General features: G+C 38.1%; 1 long non-coding RNA gene across 2 annotated transcripts; it reads left to right on the top strand.

Moving 5' to 3' along the window:
* Positions 1-409: 409 nt before the first annotated feature.
* LOC111090951 lies at positions 410-6,317 on the top strand. Of its 2 annotated transcripts, none has more exons than XR_005373399.1 (3): positions 410-588; positions 2,117-2,170; positions 6,065-6,317. It is a non-coding gene; the product is annotated as an uncharacterized LOC111090951 (long non-coding RNA). The 2 variants fall into 2 exon arrangements; XR_005373398.1 differs by having other exon boundaries at positions 414-537.

Raw genomic sequence — 6,317 nt, 5'->3', positions numbered from 1 at the left:
CAGTACCTTGTTATGACCTATTCTGAAGCTGTACATCATCATTTTTGCATCACTCTATTTGGTAAAATCAAGTTACTCAGCCACACTCAAAAGGAGGAGAACAAAGGTCCATTTTCTAATGGGAGGAGTATTACAGAATTTGTAGACATGTTTTAAAAACAAACAGAAGGATGTATAAATTGGGTTATGTCTTTAAACAATCCCTCTGGCTGCTGTGGGGAGAATGGTCTATGGGGGCGGCAAAACAGAAACAATGAGGCTGATGCTGATGCTGATGGTAGCCAACACTTACCAATTCATTTTCTGTGCCAGGAACTGGTTGAAACACTTGACAACTATTAACTCACTTAATCCTCAGAACAACCTTACAGAGATATGCATCATTCTATTGTCTGTATTTTATAGATGAGGCAGCCGAGGCACAGAGACATGAAAAAACAGCAGTGTAGATGAAAGATGATCTGATACAACAGCTCTGACCCAGGATATTTCAAATGCATTTATGTTCTCTAATTGATGATCCCAACTCATCACAAGGTATTACGGTAATCTCTAAATTAGTTGAAGATAATTCCACAGTGATGCAAGGTAATACTCTCATAAATATATGCTATAGATTTTAAATTTCTGCCAATGATTCTAGAGTAGTCAGTGGTCTATCTCTTTTTTTCAGTAGAAGTACATAGTTATGATAAGAGTAAAACCGTGGAGTTTAAATTTCATTTTATATATTTCTGGGGAAAGAAATAACAAATTTACAAACACAGTCATGAGTATGTTTATCCTTTTGCAGATTTTATTATTTTTTTTTTTTTATTTTTTATTTTTTAAAGAGTCTTTTATTTATTTATTTTTTTATTATTTATTTATGATAGTCACACAGAGAGAGAGAGAGAGAGAGAGAGGCAGAGACACAGGCAGAGGGAGAAGCAGGCTCCATGCACCGGGAGCCCGACGTGGGATTCGATCCCGGGTCTCCAGGATCGCGCCCTGGGCCAAAGGCAGGCGCCAAACCGCTGCGCCACCCAGGGATCCCCCCTTTTGCAGATTTTACAAAACAATTTTATTTTGTTTTTTCAACTATTTGGATAAGTATATCTGCAGCCTCAGAACTTAATCTATAATTGCCAAGCCATGAAGCATTTTTTTCTGACTCTAGATGGTATAAGAAATACTATTTTCCTACTATACCAACTATATAATAACTACATTAACATACCATTATTTTAGTTCATTGTATAATTTGTATTTTAAATAAAATAAGCTATATGTAAACATATTAGATTTACCTTGACAGAGTTTTGAAATATTCTACTGCTTGTCATGCAAAGAATGAATGGTCTTCCTCATTTTGAATGAAATTCTGCAGTCTGGCTGCAGATCAAAACTGACCTTTACCTGTAATCCTTAGTGTATTGATTAAAGAAACTGTTTAGATTTTGTTGCACATTTCATTTTACTGAAATATGAACTAATTGTACTGTACACAGGAAAATGTCATTTTTATTTTGCTTTCATTGTTGATTGCTTCCCCTATCATCTCACAGGCCCTTTATGATACCCCCATCACTCTTTCTTTCTTTCACATTTTTTTTCCTGTAAATATGTTTTAACCCTGCTAGAAAAGAAAAATCTATTGCTTCATTAATCCCAATAGCAGTTTTATGAATAATATTTCTTCTATTATTTCAAAGGAGTGAGCAGGTCTCTGTGCTATATGAAAAACAAACTGTGAAGACTGACCATGCCTGAACAGGGCTTAGTGTTTTAAGAAACAAACAAAAGGCACCACAGCATTAATCTCATGCATATCTAATAACATACATCATCATTGTGCTACATAGTAATTTAGATAAATGGGTAATAAGCAGGTGACACAGATAATTATACTTATATTTAATGAAGGCAAATCAGGCATTTGGGGGGTCAGTTGGGGATAGAGGAAATGTGAACTTAGTCTGAGCAGAAATTTCAGTAGATAATTGGTTATTAACCGAGAAGAATCCAGACAGTTGGGACTCTGAGTATTCTGGTTGGGGCATAGCCACAGGATAGACTTTGGAATTGAGGGCAAGACAATGAATTCTCTTCTCTCAAGGAAAATTGTCTCTTTCAGAGTGGGATGAAAACTAAAAAGGATGGTCTAGACATACAGCTGAACGTAGTAAAGGTAAGAAGAGTTGTTTAAGCTTGAGGTGCCTGATTCCTCCTTTTAGGGCATGAAAAGAGGAAGAAGAAAAGCAGAGAAGGGAAAGCATGAGGAAAATCAGACTTTTTTTGGTAGCTCAAACCCTCCCCTTCTCTCTCTGACTTCTGGGGCTGATCTCAAAGGTACATGGACCTCTCAAAGGGGACAATGTGACCCTGAATATCTTCTCCAATTAGCCTGAAATCTTACTAATTCGACATTCTTAAATATTTCAATTCACCTAACCTTTATATTCAGCCTACTATATATCAAGTCGCATAAATGATCTCATTTGACTCTCAGCTTCTTTGCAAAGTAGGGGTTCATGGAATTTGAAGATAAGGAAAAAGAGACTGAGAAAGGAATGAAGTGTGTTCAAAGTCACATATTGACTGAAGAGTCTCCTGATTCCTCCTTGTCCAGTCTCCTTCCACCACTTCCTGGGAGGGTCAAAGGACAAAAAAGGGAGGCTGTGTCAGCAAGGCTGCTGCGATGAGTGGGGAATGGGAGGGTATGATTTACACTGCAGACATCACAGATGTGTGTTTTTATTATGACACTTTTCAGGCATATGGCAGAAAAGTGTGTTGCCTTAACAAAATTGACATACTAGGACAATTTTCTGACAAATGGAAGCAAAGCATCATGAAAAGTGGCTTTTCCAATTCTGACATAGTCTTTGAGCTATTGACTGCTTTGGGTATTTTTAAACATAAAATTAAGAAGTATGTTTCAAATAGGTACAGCAGTCCTCCCTTATCCACAGGGGATACGTTCCAAGACCCCTCAGTGGATGCCTGAAATTGCAGATAGTACTGAACCTTACATACATTTTTTTTTTCCTAAACACGCACACAGCTATGATAAAGTTTAATTTACAAACTAAGCACAGTAAAAGGATTAATAACAACACTGAATAATAAAATTATAATAATAATATAACAATTATAACAATACACTGTAATAAAAGTTATGTGAATGTGGTCTCTCTCTTAAAATATTTTATTGTACTGTACTCACCTTTCTTCTTTCTATGATGATGTGAGATGATAAAATGCTTACCTGATGAATGAGGCGAGTGATGTAAGCATGACATAAGTGTGACGTAGCATCACACTGACCTGATGCTGTCTCAGAAGGAAGATCATCTGCTTTTGCACTGCAGTTGACTGTGGGTAACAGAAACCGGGAGAGTAGGATCATGGATGATGGGGGACTACTGTCCTTTTCCTAAGATTAAACTTGAATTTACTTGGGGAATGAATGATTCAAGAAAGAAGTAATTTTGGTGTTAAGGATATCTGGATGCTGAGTGGGAATAGGAGTGTCAGAGGGGGACACTTCTGGTTGCCAGAGCATAATCTGAAGCAGTTTGAAGGGTGTGTCTTTGATCAGAGGAGGGAGAAACCAGGTATGTAGGGGGAATGAAAATGAAATATGAGGGGCATCACAAGGAGATAGGATAAAAGCAACAAGGAAGAGAAAAGAGATCAGCGATGCAAATGTCACAACTTTACCCAGACCCACTCTGTTGTCTGTTCTGGAAGTCTGAAAGGCCGAGTTATTCTCAGGTTGTTTCCCTGCCTCACCCACACTAGTAACCTGGGAGCAGCTCCCTAGTTTCCGCCACCCAGAACAGCTGGATTGACACAGATGCAGAGTAGGTTGTGATGTAATATGAGGACAGACCCTCACCTAGAGAATTTCTCCTTAAACGTCTGAAATTGGTTTTTGGTTGTAGTTGTAACTTGTCATAGTTGTTACATGGCCATGCATGACTGAATATCCCACTTTTGTTAGCATAGTTTCTTCTAGATGATCCCTGCATATGTCCTCATACATTCCACTGTGGCACATGACCTCAGAAAATAGGAACTGCAATTTACTCCCAGGAGTCAGGCAATCAATATTGAATATGAAGGGGGATCCCTGGGTGGCGCAGCGGTTTGGCGCTTGCCTTTGGCCCAGGGCACGATCCTAGAGACCCGGGATCGAATCCCACATCGGGCTCCCGGTGCATGGAGCCTGCTTCTCCCTCTGCCTATGTCTCTGCCCCCCCCCCTCTCTCTCTCTCTCTCTCTCTGTGTGACCATCATAAATAAATAAAAATTAAAAAAAAATATTGAATATGAAGGGGCTGGCTATTTCCCTAGTTCAGGCACAAAGGGAGGAAGGAAGGAATTTGGGAATAGATCAAGGAGTTCCTATTTGGGGACACTCATTTTGATGAATCAGATGGGATGACTGAGGCAAGAGGACTGGGTGTGTACGGTCTTGGATAAGGAATGAAACCTACAAAAAAAAAAAAAAAAAAGGAATGAAACCTACCTGCGTCTCTTTTCTCAATTACCGGAATCTCTGTTCCTTGGTCTGTAGAAGGAGAAAGTGGAACCTGACAAAGTTGGATGACTCTTCTCCGTGAACCATTTTAGAGGACTGTAAAATTCTACTTTCCTTCTCGAGCTTAATGTTTGTTATATACAAGATTTGATGCTGAGACCTGTCAGGAATACTTTTTTTTTTTTTTTTTTTAAGATTCTATCTATTTATTCATGAGAGACAGAGAGAGACAGAGACAGAGACATAGGCAGAGGAAGAAGCAGGCTCCATGCAGGGAGCCTAATGTGGGACTGGATCTCGGGTCTCCAGGATCATGCCCTGGGCTGAAGGCAGGCGCTAAACCGCTAAGCCACCTGGAGTGTCCACAATGTTTTTTTTTTTTAAGTAGGCTTCACAGAACAATATGGGGCTTGAACTCAAGACCTCCAAGATCAAGAGTTGCGCGCCCTACTCACTGAGCCAACCAGCAGCAGTAGGAATACATTCTTTAATTTAAACTCTCCCCAAGAGGGATCATAATCTCCTTTATGACTACATGTTTTATAAAAACCTTTCCAAGAATGCATTTAGTGAAAAATCTTTGACTTTGGGTAGATGCTAAGGTCACACAGCTTGGGCACAAAGCCAGCTCCATTATTTATTACATTATTTACCATGTAACCTTGGGCAAGTTTCTTAATTTCCGTGCTTCCATTCCCTCACCTGTCAAATGAGAATAGTAACTGTTATCCTTAAGTTATTAAATAAAAACATTCAGAACAGTGCCTGGCATATGGTAGGAATTAAAAAGTATTTGTGAGATGCATGAATATCATGTTGGGATGGTATGTTCACTCAAAGCTTTTTGGAGGAGACAACATTGACTTACTTGGAAGGACAGGTGGGATTTCAAAAAGAGAAGGCAATATTGAAGACATAAATGTCACAAGCATGGAGAAATAAAAGGTATCATTGGCAAGAGAGAAAAGTGCATTTTTGTGGGGTCATAGAACCTACAGGAAAATGGCTAAAAAGATTTTATGGAATCCAACTATAATGTGCCTCAATGGCCAAACTTAAAAATATGAACATTTTTAGTAACTGAAATAGTCTGAAGGTTTGTGAGCAGGGACATGTAAAGATCAAAACAAGATGGATGGGCTAAGACACCAGGATACAATGTGCAGCAGAGGGACTACAGTTAACAATGGTGTAAAAACTTTATATGGTGACAGATGGTAGCTAGATTTATCACTTAGTAATGTATATACATGCTGAGTCATTATGTGGTACACCTGAAACTAATATAATGTAATACTGGATATAACTACACTTCAATTTTAAAAAGTTAAGAAAAAAGAAGAAAACAAGGAAATGATTTATTTTATTTGCCTGTTTTGCATTTCCTTGGTTTAAACATTTTTTTTTTCTAATATAAAACCTGTACTAGTCCATTATATTGCATTAACTTCCAAGAATGAAATTCAGAAGCTCTGGAGAGAGAGAGAACAAGGTAAACAGTTTTTTGTTTTGTTTTGTTTTGTTTTACCTTTACAGGCAGGCCTTTTCACTCTATAAGCTGGTGACTGTTGGCAATGGATTCAATCAGACCTGAAGGAGAACTTTACATTTTAGCAAAACCAATGGAAATAATGTGCCAAGGATGGTAAGGATTTTCCAACCACGGAGACATCATTTAGGTTGCATATGCGTGGATGTGTCAAGAAAGAAATTAGAGATTTAACTGAAAGCTTTAGAAAAACTTTAACAAAAAAAAAAAAAAAAAAAAAGAAAGAAAGAAAAAGAAAAA

The sequence above is a fragment of the Canis lupus genome, chromosome 18 (genome assembly GCF_011100685.1).
Source record: "Canis lupus familiaris isolate Mischka breed German Shepherd chromosome 18, alternate assembly UU_Cfam_GSD_1.0, whole genome shotgun sequence".
Taxonomy (NCBI): Eukaryota; Metazoa; Chordata; class Mammalia; order Carnivora; family Canidae; genus Canis; species Canis lupus.
The sequence above is the reverse complement of the archived record's forward strand: the minus strand, read 5'-3'. Positions and strand labels throughout refer to the sequence as shown.